The sequence below is a fragment of the Gracilinanus agilis genome, chromosome 5 (genome assembly GCF_016433145.1).
Source record: "Gracilinanus agilis isolate LMUSP501 chromosome 5, AgileGrace, whole genome shotgun sequence".
NCBI classification, from domain to species: Eukaryota; Metazoa; Chordata; class Mammalia; order Didelphimorphia; family Didelphidae; genus Gracilinanus; species Gracilinanus agilis.
Window position 1 is genome coordinate 2,310,741 of NC_058134.1, and position 9,322 is coordinate 2,320,062.

The following is a 9,322-nucleotide window of genomic DNA, read 5'->3' on the forward strand; positions in this document are numbered from 1 at the left end:
CTTCCTTCCTTCCTTCCTTCTTTCCTTCCTTCCTTCCTTCCTTCCTTCCTTCCTTCCTTCCTTCCTTCCTTCCTTCCTTCCTTCCTTCCTTCCTTCCTTTCCTTCTTCCCTCCTTCCTTCTTCCCTCCTTTCTTCCTTCCCTTCTTCCTTCCTTCCCCCTATCATAGAAAGGAGGAATATGTTGGCAAATAAAGGCACTGTAAAAAACATTTAGGTGGTGCAGTGAATAGAGCATTATGCCTGGAGTCAGAAAGAGTTGAGTTTATAGCCAACTTTAGATACTTAATAGCTATGTGATCCTGGGCCATTCACTTAACCCTGTTTGCCCCAGTTTCCTTATCTGTAAAATGAGGCAGAGAAGAAAATGGAATACCACTCCAGTATCTTTGCCAAGAAAACTGCAAAAAGGTTATGAAGAGTCAGATATGACTGAAAGAACTGAACAAAAAAAAGGAACAATTTAAATCAATATTTATTTTCTTTTAATAGAGTAATCCAAAAGCAGACTGCACTGTTTTGGGAGGTACTTGGTCCCTCTTTACTAGAAGTCTTTCAGCAGAGGTTCAGATGAATAATTGTTTAGTATAGGTTGTAGTGGGCTCATTATCTCTTTATGAGTACTTCATATAGACCCTTGTAATCTGAAGGATATGTGATAAGGTCACCCATCCCTTAAAATAGTAATGTCAACCACATGAATCACCAAGAGCACCATGTTTAGAAAATAATGCTTTGGAAACACACACACCTATACTTGTATTATGTGTACACATTGAACAATATATTCATATATGGATATAAATATGCACATATTAATATGCATTCTCCAAATACATACCTATGCATGTTTATGCATACACATGTTTATATGTATGCATAATGATTCATGTATATATTTTTCTTGTGCTTATCAAATTTTTGTACTTGGACAACTAATTTTTATGCATCTGTATTTTATGAGAAAGAGCCTTCCTGGTTTGTGGGAAAAAGCATTATTTTGATTAAACTGAATTGAATTGCATTGAATTGAACTGAAAGAGCATGGTTTTCCTCCAGATTCTTTAAAAAATATTCTTCAATTTGAGCCTTTTGGTATGAGCTTGTCTTTGGACATTTTATTGATTTGATGAGTCCATCTGAAGAGCATTTTTGTTCTTCTGTTCCACCGCACGCACACACGCTAGACTTCCATTTCTGATTTCATTTCGAGGGGAGATTTGTTAAGGAAATTCCCTTTGCCATTGGGTATGATCATATGCTCTGCATCTTATAGCACTGGACATTTTCCTGGGATACTGACTATGAAGTGACCTTTTCAAGGTCACCTAACCAGAGGCCAGCCTTAAACCCAGTTCTTCCAGCCCCAGAGGCTAACTCCTGTGAAGTACTCCATTCTGCCTCTCCACAGCTCCTTTAACCAGCAGTGGAAGAAAATAATGATGCCAGATCTGACTACTGAGGGGGCCAGACAAGTAAAGGAAAAGAGATCATTGGAGCCCAGCTTTATAGATAGGATTTTCTCCCTTAATGTTGCCAGTGCCTTTGTGTGTGTGTGGAAGAGAAGTCTTTGCTCTACCTTTATTACTCTCTTCTCCAACCCCTGCTCCACAATGTCCTGCCTCCTACCTATTAATCTTAGTTCTATTATATTCTTTCAAGCAGAATAAATCCTAACCTCTCTCTTACTTAGTCCTTCAAATCCATGAAGAAAACTGGCAAGTCTGCCAGCCTTTAAACCCATAGCTCCTTCAGCTGAAGTGTGTACAGCATGAGTCCATCTCTTTGGCTGCCATCTTTTAGATACCTTTCCCTTCTCTTCCTCTGGATGTCAGCATTCTCAGGGAGGACCTCATTGAATGTCTGATTCCCATAGTTATAAATATCATTACATTACTTGGAGTATTTATTTTTGAAAATTTGTTCTTATAATCTAAGCCTATGTTTTGAGGTTGGCTTTCCTGAATCCTGAAGAAGCCATGATCCTGTTTATGTTTTGACAAAACTCCTCTGCTCTTGCATCTCTGGCTCAGTATTAAATACAAGCACTATCATATCTTGGCTTATTTTTATGGTGACTGAAATATATGTCACATCACTTTTAAGGCGATTTATTTCACCTCATTATGTCCTGTAATGGCATCTGTTTCAGTACAGCATGACAAGATAAACTATAAATCATGAATATTTCCTGGATTCCAATCTGAAACTCTGAGATATCAAGAATGGTTCATTGGTTTAAATATTTCAGTCCTCCAAAGGCTAGGCAAGTAGATGCCAGGCAACTGTCTACACCTTCTCTTACCATGACAGATGCAAGGAAAATCAGCCTTTTTCCCAAAGGGAAATCACTTTGTCTTTAAAAGGTGGCATTGTGAAATCCAAATTAAGAAGGAGTCATCTTTCATAGCAAGGTTAATAGTGTTGGATAAAAATGTATGCATGTAGAAGGAGGGAGGGGAAGCATTAAAGGGTAATATGGGGAAAGAGAGAAAGCCCATACTGTCACTGGAAGGAAGACTGGTGCCAGATATGCTCATTCCATCATTTGCAGCAGCTGGGACCCTGGAAATACCACCTGGACAGCCTGACAGGTGCTGTAACAGGGTTAGAAAAATTCTGCTTTTCCATCCAGAGAGAGCACTCCCATTTTAACTACTTTGTCTTCTAATTACTTTCACCCTTAATAAATGGCACAGGAGATGCCTAGAGGCTCAGAGTCTGTAAGAGCCAGGTGGCACAGTAATTCCAAATATCTTCATAGCCTGGGCTCATCAATACTAGCATCCAGACATCAGTGACAGGTTCTGGTACAACCTGTAAGACTCTAGATCTTTATATATCTAGTAGCATTTAAAGGTACAGCTCTGGCACACAGTAGGCACTTCAATGATTGTTGACATTGAATTAAAAGTGGTTGCCCTATATTAGAAAAGGAAACCAAAAGTTCTCATATGTCGTGGAGGTAGAGAGGAAAGGTGAGGAAAAGAAAAGGACCTCGATCATTCTCTTCTCTTTTCCTCTCAGGAATTTATCGACTCTCTGGCATCTGGAAAATGAACATTACCACTAACCTAGATCCAGAGGCAAAATGTGGTGCAAAGCAATGAACAATACATTTGCCATTAGAGAAGCTGGATATGACTCCTGGCTCCATTGTTGACTGGGTACATGATCTTAACCTCACAGAGCCTCATGTGGAAAACCAAGATAATAAGATAATTCCCTTGCCACCTACCTTGGTGCTGTGAGCAAAACATTTTTCAGATTATATATCACTTTGGAAAGGCAAACTAAGTTTTTTTAATGGCAATGATTTTCTAACATCATACGATAGGTAATGGAAGATAATAAATTTAAGGTTCAACATAAGAGACATTAATGCAATTTGTGAGGAAGCAAAGTTGGGTCAAGAGGCTAAAGAAGAATTCATGTTACTGACTGGTTCATCTTTCATTTATTCATCCATTAAACAACATCCACTGAATGCTTTCTCTAGGCCCAGTATTCTCCTTGCTGCTATAGGGGCAGTAATAAGAATAATCACAATAATTCATGCTAAGAAAATGCCATCCCCTCCCTTAAGGAGCATATAGTCCAGTAAGACAATTATGATATATATTACCTATTCGTAAGAGCCATTTATAAGTGTCAGGTTAAATGTCATGAGTGACCTCATGGCCACTCTTCCTTTTAGTCACACCATCATTCACTGAGCTCTAGCCATGACAACCTCTGTACTGGACACCACATATGGAGAAAACAAATGGGAGCTATGGCCCTACCCCAAGCTTAAGGAACCTAGAGTTAGCCTCCTTGACTAATGGAGGTCTAAACCAAAAGCCCATCTTCTCCAGGAAGCCTTCTCCAACCTCTCTTAATTTTAATATCTTCCCTCTATTAATTCTTTCCAATTAAATCCATAAATTGCTTATTTGTATTTCTACATATATTTATACCTACACACATCTGTATATGAGTACACATGTGTATACATGTATAGGTAAATACATATACCTACATGTTTCTATACACATGTGTATTGTATATTCACATAATATACATTTATCCACACACATACATCAACACACATACTCATACATATATACACATTGTTTACCCATAGGTTGTCAGCTTCTCAAGGGTAGGGACAGTCTTTAACCTCCTTTTGTATACCCAGAACTCTTCCTGAAATACCTTGGGCACCAGAACAGATTAATAAATTAGAGACATGTTTTATCTAATACAGTCTACATAGAGGTATTTAGACAATTTATCTTAATATTCTTAGGCTGCGTACAATGGTCACATGAAAGAATACTATGGATTTGAAGTCCAAGAGTGAATTATATCTCAAAAGTTTTGATCCTTAAAACAATTTAGACAAAGTAGAAGAGTAATAAAGCTGAAAGTACATGAAAGGCCTGCCTGGAAAGTTCATTGTTTTTGCTGTAAATAGAGGCACCACAGTTTGGAATCATTGCTCTAAGTGACATTTTCATTTGTGTTATCTTTTAAGAACTAGGTCTCTTAGCCATAAAATACAGTTTTGTAATAAAGCATTACTTTATCTTTAAGATCAGGGCTGATATCCTGAAGTCTTCCAATCTTAATCATCAAAAGAAGAACAGTATAACTAACAATGGCATGATCTACCATTCGATGCTGCCAAACAATATTCAGGAACCTGCTCATGTGAAATATAGAACAAAGGTAGGTGATGAGGGAATTCACAGACATTGCATTAATGATGAAAAAATACACTGAGAGCTACCCAAGACAGTCCTTGTACTCAAGGAACTCCCATTCTTTTAGAGGAAGATGAGATACAAATGGGGAGTGTTGGCCAAGAAGGAATGCTTCTACAGTTACAGGAATCAGAGACTATTGGCTAAAAGACCTTTAAAAGGAATGGGGGTAGTGTTTACTTGATTACTACTCTTAGAGCTGGAGTGGAAAATGGAGGCTTAGAGTAGGCGATATAAGAATGCACCACTGCCTCAAATAAAAATGGGCAGGAGATGATGTGGGGTAGGACTGGGTAGGAGGAGGTGAATTAATTCTCACCTGTCTGAGTCCAGAGTCTCAAGAATGGGAGCCTAAATCCTGAAAGTTCTACATCCAGCTCACTACAATCCAGGCAGCAGCTTAAATCAATAAATTGAACATAAATTCTAAGAATAGCATGACCTACAAGCCAAGTTATGGAAGAAGACTTCACAGATAAGGGTGTGAGCTAGAACTCAGTGGATGAGAATTCTGGACAAGGAATTAGCCTATGGAAAAACATGTGGATACAAATTTGCCACGTTCCAAGGATAGTGAAGAGTTTGTGTTGGAGAGGCTGAGAGATGAGGAAACCCTGAAATCAAGTGACCAGTTTGAACTTAATGCTGAGAGAAGGAGGGAAACGATGGAAATGGTCTAGGACAGTGATGGGCAAACTACAATCTGCAGACCAAATGCGGCCTCCTGAAATATTCTATCCGGTTGTGTGACATTATTCCTAATCTGACGAATACAATGAGTAGGATACAATACAATGACACTTCGAAAGAGTTGCCTTAGAAACAGACTGACAGAGAGCATTTCCTTTCCTTTGGCCCCTCTTTAAAAAGTTTGCCCATCACTGGTCTAGGAGAGTTATAGGGTGAAATGTTTTGCTTTGCTTTCTCTGGGTAAATTGGTCTTCTTGTAAAATAAAGGATTTTAGGATGCAGTTGTAGACACCTGGATTTGTGGGTTGAAGACCTAGACCAGTGTGATAGCAAGTGGCACGAATGGGAAAGTATAACTGTGAAGGATTTTTTAACCAAGAAGTGATAGCACGTGATAACTGATTAGATGTCAAGAGTAATAGAGAGAAAGGAGCCAAAATCAATAGCTTCCAAGTTCCATGCCAGAGAAGTGGATAAATGGTGGTCACTCTGGCAGTGGTAGTGGGCTGATCCCAGGAAGAAGCCTGAATTGAAGCTGCCAGAATTGAGGGCGTGGTATCAGAGTAAGCTCAGAATTAGCAATGAGTCCTAGAAATGTCCTAGATCTCAACCGAGGAGCCTTTCAGGAGAAAGCCTCTGCACTTCCAGCACATATTGGTGCCTTACCCTATGAAATAGATATGTTTCTGCAAAGAGGCACACCGAAGGTACTCTTGCCAGCATATTTCTATGTCAAATGTACTATGAGAAACATCTATGCAAATGAACCCTAGGACAAATTCTTTTGTGCAGTAAATGAAGTCTCTAAATTACCGTTTGAATAAACCTGGATTTTTATGCAATTACTTTAAGGATGGTTTAAGCAGGGATCATACATCTTGGCTTTGCCCAGACACTTCCCAGTTAAAGTAGTCTATATTTTTTTGTTCCATAGACTATCAAAGTCTAAGGCAGTGATCCCAAAGTGGGCTCTACCACCCCCTGGTGGGTGCTGCAGCGATCTAGGGAAGTGGTGATGGCCACACTTTTTTGGTATTACATTCTATTCTGAGTTCAATAAATAATTTCATAATTTCCAGGGGGCGCTAAGTAATATTTTTTCTGGAAAGGGGGCGGTAGGCCAAAAAAGTTTGAGAACTACTGGGCTAAGGGAATCTCAACATTCCAGTAAATTGTAGTTCAAAGCATCAAATTGTGAACATTGCAATAACATGTACTTCAATCATAAAAGATGGAGAGACAAAACAGATGTAGAACATAAGTATTTGGGCAGACATTCACAGGGGTGTCAGGTCACACATGCCAAGAGAACAGTGAGAAGTCATTGTGGAGATTAAAATTAATATACAAGAACTAAATATTATATTTTATAAAGTTTTATTAATAATAAACTAATATAAAAAACTAGAGTGAAAAGATTCTAGACTAACTTCGGCCGTGCTTGTGAAGGAGAAAAAAAGAAAGAGGGGAGGAGCTACGGAACTTATAAAACATTAACATGACCACGCAAACGTAGAGGTGCAGGAGAGATCAAAGGGAATTTGGGGAAATACTAAGGGATTTGGGGGGGATGAAGTCCAAGATTCAAAATCTCCATTTATACACCATCCTACCATGTGCAAGTTACATGGATGGATTTAGATAACCACATGAACTCTTATCAGTTGAACTTTGATTCCTACTAGAGATGGCAAGAGCACAGTGGATAGAGTATTAGGATTAGAGGCAAGTGACTTGCATTCTAGACCTACCTCAGGTAGTTATTGGCTATGTATGTAGTCAGGAGCCAATTTTTATACCTTTCTCAAAGTTGGTTTCCTCACAGGTAAAATGGAGTTAGCAATCCTTTCACCATTTTGCTCAGTCCAAAGCACTTTTCAACTAAGCACTGTGCTAGCCACCAGAGACACAAAGGCAAAGCAGAGCAAAACAAATCAACCAACATGCAGCTCCCTAGGATGATTCAGGCAATTATCAAAACCTCTTTTTAATGTGTATTTTGTATTTTCATTTTCTTATATTTACATTTCCTCTTTTTTCAACCAGAATTTACTGCTCTTTTTCCTAGGTAAGTTAGAGTGATCCATTTAATCTCCCTTCCCTAGCTCAAGATTCAGACCACAGAGTCTAATAAATACATAATGATTTCTAGGCATTTTGGGCAGAAGAAATGTTCATACCTTTTTCCCATTTGGCTTTGTGACTTCTGCCATCAACTCCTGGCCACTAATCATAGCCCAAGGGAATTCTCTTGAGAATTGTATTTATTGTTATTGAAAATTTTCCAAATTTCCTTTTAAAAAATCATTTCATTGCTTTTAAAAAGCTCCTTGGTGAGGAAAGTTCCCCTAATAATGCAGACCAGCAATTTCCCTCCAATTTCTCTTTATAGAATCTCGTATAAGGCATTCAGAAATTAAGTGACTTGTCCAGGATCAAGTAGCCAAAATGTATCAGAAGCAGAACTAGAATCTGGCACCATTAACCTCTGATTGCACCTTTCCACCTACTATCCTATGTTGTCCGAGTTAAACCTCAAGAGGGCCTTAGAGACATTAGAGTAGGGCTGGTGACCCTTGCTGGCATTTCTGCCACCACAAGAGCCATTTTTCTTCTTCTGTACAGGGTGGGAGAAATAGCCATGAATGAGTAACCCAGGGAAAGAAATCAGGCAGAGAGAGGCAACATTTAGAAATGAGATAGAATAATAGACATTTACTTTGATCTTATTTCCCCTAATGCATATATTCAACTATTAAATCCATTTTCAAGGTGTTAGGATTTTCCCCCCAATATTTTCAAGTTGGAGAGCTGACTATTGGTGATAATCCCTGGTATTTGAGGAATTCTAGGCACTGTCCTGTTTCTAAGTGAAATAAGATGCCTTGATCTCTAGGACAGGGCTCCATGTTCAATGGCTTTCAAGCAGTGACAACTCTGTGTGAGTTTTATAGATCTTGTACTGAGAAATAGGATTGGGCTCTTTGCCTGGTGAAATCACATTTAAAGTTCAGTGGGAAAAAAATTTAAAAATGCAAATAGCTCATATCTACAGGCCCCTCTAGAATCACAGAAGTTCTCATTCCCCATACTATCATGAATAAGCAGTCTCACAAATAAGAAGACTTCATTCTAGCTTTTGAACCCTAATGGGAATGAGGGTTATGGGGGCTTAGAGCTTTCCATTTCTCCCCTCTCTTATTCCTCAGGCAGGAGTCGATAACTGCTAGTGATGGAACAGAGGACTGATGATTTCCTTTAGCCCCCTCCTTACAAATGAGAGCACCAGTGCCTATACAGGTAGAGCATGTGGGCAAGGGGAAGTAATTTCCTTGGACTTAATTTCCTTATCTATTAAAGGGGGAACATTTATACGTGCACTGACTATGTTAATAAGCTTATGAAAAGTGCTCTGTGAAGCTTAAAGCATGATCAGCCTAGGAGTTATGTATGATGTTAACAATAAGAGGAAAAATGGGGGATGAGAAATGACGAATGCACAGACTCTGACTTGGAAAGTTCATAGTGTTACCTCATTAGGATATCATTTTGAAGATAGAGCCCAAAGATATATAATGAGCTGAGACCAGCATTCCATAGAGGATGAGAGAGGCCTAGATAACATCTGGAATTTAATTGCACAATATGTTTAATCATTCCAAGCTGCTCTCTGAAACAAATAAAAACACCAACTTTTTAGCACAATATTGTCCCAAGGATGAAAATGATGGATTCCATTATCTTTGAGGAATCAAAAATGCCTGTGACATGAAGGGCAAAGAAGAGATACTGCAGGTGATGAGAGGGAGAGAGAGAGAGAGAGAGAGAGAGAGAGAGAGAGAGAGAGAGAGAGAGAGAGAGAGAGAGAGAGAGAGAGAGAGAGAGAG